Source organism: Micromys minutus (genome assembly GCF_963924665.1).
Source record: "Micromys minutus genome assembly, chromosome: 6".
In the NCBI taxonomy this organism is placed as follows: domain Eukaryota; kingdom Metazoa; phylum Chordata; class Mammalia; order Rodentia; family Muridae; genus Micromys; species Micromys minutus.
In genome coordinates, this window is record NC_137975.1 from 13,354,174 (window position 1) to 13,362,509 (window position 8,336).

The following is an 8,336-nucleotide window of genomic DNA, read 5'->3' on the forward strand; positions in this document are numbered from 1 at the left end:
AGCAAGCACATACAAAAGGTCTCTCTACACTTTGTATGTCTTCGGGTTATTAGGAAGTCTGAAATGGATACCTTTAGATAAAGATTTTAGCTTTTCTGTTTAATTATTTGTTTCTTTATTCAAAGAAGCAATCAATTCTAGCCTAGACCACAGAGTATCTGAGTGACAAGAAATAGCACAAAGAGAGGATCAACAGACCCTGCCTGACAAAAGACAATTCTAACAAGACTCTGGATAATCTTCTAGTAACATTTGACTGTGGGCCATCAATTGCTAAGATGATGGGGATAATCACCGCAATGAGCTAGGCTTTGTGTAGTTTATCCTTGACAACAACACCCAAAGCCACTGTTTGCTGTCAGCTTCATTTCAGACATATTAACTCAGAGATATTAACTAAATTGTCCTGAGTCACATGGTTAGAATAATCATGCAACTTGATAGCTTCAACTCCTCAAGAAAAAAACAGGTTGTACTCTCAGATCCCAGGTAAATGTTACTTATACTTATGATGTTCATACTTACAATAGTCATATGTACAACTTTATCTTGAGTTTTTATATAGTTCTGAACTATAGCCAAGCCAAGATTGCAGATACAATAATCACAGGCCACTCTCATAACTTGAAACCAATGCACATCTCTTTGAGCCATAGCAAGTTCTCAGTTAAGGCAATAATGAAGTCAAAATTATACCTGATATATCATGAATGTAACTGAAAACATAACTCTTTCTCTAGAAGAGGATAAAAAGGTCTTTGGATAAAAGTCACACTTCTCCTTTAATGCTGTATCATAAATGTATCTCACATTAGATGATAGACGAAAAAATGGTTAGTTTAAAAATTCACAACATACTATGGAATAAAAACAACTACAATAGTCTTAGTTTCATCCAGGTAGTCTCTGCTGACATCTATGTATCTTTCTTTTTATTTATCTGTCTATCTATCATCTATCAACTATCTGTCATCACCAACCATTAATCATCTATCTTTATCTTCTAGAACCTATTTATTATATATATACATTATCATCTATCTAATATTCTTTAAAATAAAATAAGTCTTTATATTCTTATAGTAAAGGAGGGAAGCCTTAACTTGCAAGACAGTTCTTGGGCAGTATGTACAACATACTTTTTATTTCCATGAAATGGAATCAAACTCCGACTTGGACTACAGAGTATACACTAGAAATCAGAAAATGCAGGCAGCAGAGTAGGAAAAAGAAAAAGAAATAAAGCCTTAAGATGAGAAAACCTTCACTGGAATCTGCTGACCGCAGCCAGAGACAGGGCTGGATCATACAGGGGTGTCAAGTTCCAGGACAGGAGGAAAGAAATGGAGAGGGAGGCTGGACTGGGCTGTGGGTTTAACACCAGGTAAGTCGCTCTTGGTATTTACATACAAAATAGTTGGTTCTATTTCTTAGAAATGCATACAGAAGGAAATGGAGATTTGATTGTTACTTTATGAATCTGTCGCTTTACAATATCGACATCATCAGAAATAGGGGCATTTCATTCAGATTCAAATTTCAGTAACAGAAAATATATATCAAAACATCATCACTGGCTTTTAATACAAAATCTCTACCCCACCTAGAAATCCCTCCCAGTCCTATCCACAGTAGCCACACCCACCCCAGGAGCCGTTTCCCTGCCGCTGTCTCCTATACATACCAGTGTCCTGTGACCTTCTGGAAGGCTAGCCGGACAGGCTTACACAGCTGAAGAGTGGCCGTGGCTAAGAGTGCTGCAAAGCTGTCCCTATTTTCCTTTTCTACCACACAAACTTCTTCAAGAATCTCGTCTTTCAACAGGAGAGACAGCTTTTCCAAAAAATAATCCTTACAAAGGAGAGGGAGTTAGTTCTGATTACTCCAATCTGGTCATCTTGTCAATGTAGAGCATTTCAGAGACTCACAACGTCCGTCACGCAGTGGTGAGGGGACTGGGAGGAGAGCCTAGCAGAGCAGGCGTCCTCGAGGCACGCGCTCTGAGGGCTGGAGGGGCTGGCAGGGTGGGCAGGACACCGTGTACTCAGAGGTCTGTCCGGCCGTTTGTCCTCCACAGAAAGAGCTGCCAAGTTAGGGTGTTTTGGTTTAAACTTTCTGGTGGGGACAGGGACCCCTGATGGGCATACATTTAAAAATAGTGGGCTCAGGGCAGAGGATGAGAGCTGTTGTCCAAGAGCTTCTATGCAAAATAACAACGAATGAAGAGAACAGGAAAATAGTCTTCTCAATGGTTCTGAGGGCTCTAATGATGAACTGAAGGAGGCTGCAACGGGACAGTTGACAGTTTTATTGCCGGCCTGCCCCGCATGGCTTAGCTGGACTCCATCGGGAGTTTCTTCCTGTTCTGGGGCTCTTCAGACTCTGTGCTGGAGAATGAACCCCCATCGAAAGCAGAGATGGTGCTGCCCTTGGTGTTGGTGTAGAGGCTGTTGTCTGAGGAGGGGTAGTCGGGCTGCATTGTGCACTTGATCTTGCCTTCTCCAGTGCACGGACTTGTGGCTTCAGAAGAGCATTCTGCCGCTTGAGGTCATCAATGTCTTGCTGGTGCGTATGTTTTTTCCTTCGCATATACTGGATAAACTCTCTTGCTATGTCTAGAATTTGGGCCCAGAATGCCCAAATTCTGCAGGACTCAGTGATGGGACTGAGTCCCGCAAACCGTGAAAGCTGTCTTTAATGTGGCCCCTACGTTTTCGGTCCAGTGCATTATGGTGAGCCCGTTTGTCAGCCGCAGATTGAAACCTCGGTTGGGTTGCTCTTCTTCGCTCCCCACCCCATGTCATCCTTATCGCCATTTCCTATGTCCCCAGGAGCGACCACTGCAGCAGTGGCGAAAAGGGGAGGGGTAAACACGGCCTCAAACTCAGAACTTTCCTGCCTCAGCCTTTTGAGTGGTAGGTAGGATTCTGGGTGTGAGCCACCATGACTATATTTGTAGATGGTCTTTACAATGACCACCATGATAGAGTTAGTAAATTTTGTGACCGTGGCCAGTCACTTAGAACCCTTCGTTTTCTGTGAATTGAATTCTACCAGAGCAATCAATGATGATGAATATTACAGTTAACATTGATTGTCAACATGACAAGGCCTTGAATCACGTAGGAGACAAGACGCTTGCCATATCTCTGACAGAATTGTCTTCATTATGTTAATTAAGATGAGGAGATCCATCTTAAATATGGTGGTATCATCCTATGAGCCAGGGTTCTAGACTTAGGAATAAAAATAGAAGGCAAGCTGAGCATCATGATTCATATCACTGTGCTTCCTGGTTGCAAAGTTAATGTGACCAGCTGTGTCATGCTCCTGTCACATAGACTGTATCCCTAAACTGTGAGTCATAATGTACCCTTCCTTTTGTAGGTAGGTTTTATTGTATATTTAATTACAGCAATATAACAGACAGTGGATAAGCATTGTGCTAGTTCTTGTATGGTAGTTTGAGAAGAATCGTGGTAGGATGGAGTGGTGAATCTATAACCATAGCAGATATATGACAAAATCAGAAAAACATGCTGTTCTTTCTATTTTGGAAGTGGGTTGGCATATTTAACCTGAGACTGGGTAAAGGATTGATCACCCTGTGTGTGGAATAGGATCAGGCTAGTGGTTCAATGTTAGGCTTTGCTGAGTGTAGGGAGTGGCCCGACCGCACCCGCCAAGATGGCACCGACATCCAGCTTGCTTTGTGGTAAACAAGTACACTGCGCATGTGCATACATGTTCCTAATGCCAGGCGACGCTATGCTAATCAGGGGAGTCGCACTGCACGAATCCCTGGGGGACAGATCATCCCTCCCCAGCTAGAGGGAAATATAAGGTGAGCGAGTTCTGAGCTCGGGGTTCCCATACTCAGCATTGAGGTGTTCCTGAATAAAGGCTGTTGAGAAGAATCCGGAGTGTTGTGTCTTCCTTGCCAGCATAGGTGGACCCCGACAGCTGAGGACAGATGGGGTGCTTAGCACTAGCCATAGCCTGATTATCATAGTCAAGACAAGTGAGAAGTCTCTGCTACTGAGACTTTGCAAAACCTCCATCTTTCCTATGTGGTCTCCTTTACTCATGAACCCATTGGGTCGTAAGAGAACTGTTGGGAAAAAGGTGACTGACATCCACAGAACAGATCCTTCCATCCCTTAACATTCTTCTTTGATGCTTGCTGTCTTCAACCTTTGGTAAACACTCACATGAGACACGGAGTTTTAAAGTTTATTTTATTTTTAATTTTGTGTGTGTGTGTGTGTGTGTGTGTGTGTGTGTGTGACTGCCCCCAATTTTCAATAGTGTGATTTTTAAGTCCTTCATTGTTAGGCACCGTGTAAAGGAGAAACATACACAAATCAAACCAAAGGATTTTTTTCTGCCCCAACTATTCATTAAAACACCCCCATAAAGCTATAGATAGACTGGATTAGGTTTACTGTAGACATTCATAACATAAGCATTTGGACCTTTTCCTCAGTCAATTTTCTTGTGCATTTTCCTAAGCTTCTTTTATGTTTCTGTGAAACAGGGTTTCACGTGCATGTATGTCTTTGCACCATATGTGTGCATGGTGCCTGCAGAAGCCAGAGAAGACAGTGGATCCCCTGGAACTGGAGTTATAGATAGTCATGCTCTGCCATGTAGGATCTGGGAATTAAATTAGGGTCTTCTGGGAAAGCAGCCAATATTCTGAACCACTGAGGCTCTTCTCCAGCCCCATTTTCTTATGTACTTAGGCCCTCCTTGAGCCTCATGTCATATACACCACTTGCATTTATAGTGTTTCTGTAAGTGTTCAACTCAATGATTTGGTGGGTGTGGTGGTTTGAATGAGAAATATTTCCCTCATATAAATATGGACTCATATACTTAAACAACTGGTCTCCTGTTGGTGTTTTTGGAGGCTTTGGAAACTTTAGAACACAGAGACTTTCTGGATGAAGTATGTCACTGTGGTAGGTTTTGAGGGTTTATGGTGATGGTTCTCAATATCCCCAATGCTGCCATCCTCTAATGCACTTGCCTCATATTGTGATGACCCCCAGCCATAAAATTATTTCATTATTACTTCATAGCTGCAATTTTGCTACTCTGATGAATTGTAATGTAAATGTCCAATATGCAAAATCTCTGATATGTGACCCCTGTGGGGGTCCCAAACACAAAGTTTATAAAAGTCTTCCCTACTTCTTGCTCATTTGTTTTGCTTCTTGGGTGGGGATTAAATGCGATCTCTTCAGTCCTGATCCTATCTCCATGACTTTTCTTCCCCACCATGACAGACTACAACCCTCTGAAATCAAGAGGTAAAATAAACTCTTTCTTCCCTGAATTACATTTGGTCAGGGTTCTATCACAACAGGAAAGTAACTAATATTTGCCTGAGGTAGATTTTTGTTGGATTATTCGCCATCCTTTGCTCTATGTCTTAACAATGTGTCTCACAGGGGTGTCCAACGTTTTGACATTGCACTATGATATGTCTTCTACAAGTGTTGGGCCAAATCCAGAGCTATTCTAGGATACGGGTGGCCTCTGGGTGCTTTTCAGCATTCCTGATAGAGTCACAGCTATTTCCTGATCAGTAGCTATATCAGCAGTGGCTTTGCCTGTGTGACGAAGCAGCAGAATGTCTCCAGAACATAACAAGCAGTGAACTACCTTGTGACATATGATGCTGGTATGTCACCGAGTTGGGACAGTGGAAGTGCATTGCAGAACTCGGGTGAAAGCAAATGGATTTCAGTGGACTATAGGATCAGTAAGAAGGATTTTTCAGAACAAGTAATAGGTGAAGTGGAAATTGCTGGCTGTGTCCTGTGAGGCAGACTCCTGTCGTGTTTTGCTGAAGCAGACCCATGAAAGGACATGTGATATTTGGAGAGTCTAAGTAGCATTTGCATTACTGGCTGTGCGGACATTTTGTCTCCAGCCTTAGCTAACCTTCACTTCCTTGAGAGAGGTGTGGCAAGGAAACTCTTCTGGCTTTCCAGCTGATTTTGGCCTGAGACAATTCAGCAGAGGCCTGGCTGTTTCTGCTGGATCGTGCCACTGCTGCTGATTCATGTTTGGTGGCACTTTTGAACTGGACTGTTGGTTCAAAAGAGATTGAAATCACCCCCAAAGAACTACTTCTAAACAGGTCCACACCCCTCGTCCTATTTACCTTCATTTATTCTCTACCTTTGGAACGTGGGCTAGAAAAGGAGGTTCAAGCATTTGTAAACCCTTATTAAAAGGTTTTGAAAAAATCCAAGGCTGCAAATAGGTATCAGGAAATATGCTTATTTTTGCAAGCAGCAAAATTACATTTGAAATAATGTTTGTGAGTAAACACACTTCTTGATAAAATTCATAATAACCTACTGACCCAATGCAAGTCCTCTGTTTTCTGCACAGGTCAAGAAAGTGAGATGAAAGGGAATGTGGTGGATTATCACCCCTGTCTCTCTTAAATCACTGTTGTGGCAATGTCTGATGTTTACAGTGATATGGTATTGCTTTACCTGTACAGTCTCTGTAAGGAAAACCAGTTCTGGTAGGTTCCATTTAGTCTTCTCTAAAAGAGTCTTTACTGGGAAAATAAATAGATCCATTAGGAAGTCTTAGATTCTGCCTGTTGTTTCTGGGAGCATCAATAGTCCCCATCAGAGTGATAACTGTGGGATGGTCTTGGGAAATGACTGGACCCACTGTAAGATGGGCTCAGTCCTTGCTTCTTAATTGACATCCTGCTATTCTGTCCTCACATAGCAGAAGAGGCAGGAGTCAAATGAAGTAAAATAATTCTCTCAAGGCCAGTGAGAAGGGTCAGCAGGTAAAGGCATTTGTCACCTAGAATGATGAACTTAATTCAGCTCCTGACACTGTAGTGTGAGACTCTTCCTGGGAAACAAACTGATGATAGAAATAAATAAATAATTACCACCAATATCCTACTTGGTCATCCAATGAGTTTTGTTGATATCACAGGAATATTGGTGAGAGGTAACTTACAGGAACAGAAATGTCAGCTATACCACCATATCCAGAGAGGCAGTTCATAAAAGCTGAAAACTCGGAGCGTATCACAAAGCCAGCAGGCAGCTCATCAGATCAGACAGTGCCCTTTGCAGTTACCTGTGTTGGTCTTAGTCTCTTCCACGCAGCTTCATGGTCTGTTTCTTCCGGGAAGGCAGTCGAAGAATTCTTATCGCTTAGATACATACATGCTTGGAGCAAGAAAAACCTAGTGATACTTGTCAGTTTCAGGGACTTCCTGAAGTTAAGTACCTTCCCTACAGAATGAAATGCTTCTCTTCCCTGAGAGTATCCTGTTCTATAGTATCCTGTAGATTTATCTCCCTCTCCACACCTATGTGTTAAACAACTTCTCTGTAAAATGGACAATTTAATTGTGTTTAAAATGTCTAAAAAATGAAGAGAAGAAAAAAAGTAACAAAACCCAGGAACTCACATGGAATAAAGAAAGAATTGTAAGTTGTCTACTGACCTTCACATGTCTGCTATGGCTTACACATGCACACAGTCAATCAATCAATCAAGTGAAATTCTAAACTATTTTTTTTTTTTTTAGTTCTACTGTAATGTCACTAATCCCCAGCATAAGACCACTATCCTGGAGACTTACCCATCTTCTAAAAGCCACATGTTTTTAATACTTACTTCTTAATGCTATCATTAAATTCCAGTATGAATCCCTCAGAGAATGCACATTACACTATTGTCCCACCTTCTGTTGCATCCTTGTCTATGGACCAGAGACTTTGTATTGGCAGAAGATGCTTCCATATAGCACACGGGAGATTATCCCCACAGGTGCTCAGTACTGGGGAAGTGGAGCTTGCTGGCCTGTTAGCCTAGTAGAATTGGTGAGCTCCAGCATCAATATAAGACCCTGTCTCAAAGAAGAAATATTTAAGAGGAGGTGGGGAAGAAGTAATATGATCAATATCTTTTGTCTAAAAGAACAGTGAATTTAAAAAAAAAGATTGAAGAGAATAAGGTGAAAAGAAATTGAGGAAGATACCTGACATCAACCTTTGGCTTACTCTCTGTCTCTCTCTCTGTCTCTCTCTCTGTCTCTCTCTCTGTCTCCATGTCTGTCTCTTTCTGTGTCTGTCTGTCTGTCTGTCTGTCTGTCTGTCTGTCTCTCTCTCTCTCTCTCTCTCTCTCTCTCTCTCTCTCTCTCTCTCTTACACACACACACTTAACTTCTCAAGCTTCTAGAATATAATTTATCAACCTCAGGGCCACAGAAACTTTGTGGTTCTTTTCCACTTTTTGTGTTTGTGCTTTCTAGTCTGCTACCTAGCTAAGCTTTCTAA

At 41.8% G+C, this 8,336-nt stretch overlaps 1 pseudogene across 1 annotated transcript; it reads right to left on the reverse strand.

Annotated features, from left to right (window-relative positions):
- Positions 1-2,332: 2,332 nt before the first annotated feature.
- On the reverse strand, positions 2,333-2,816 carry LOC308421712 (protein max-like; annotated as a pseudogene). Its single transcript has one exon. The product of its transcript is annotated as a protein max-like (transcript).
- Between the last annotated feature and the right edge of the window lie 5,520 nt (positions 2,817-8,336).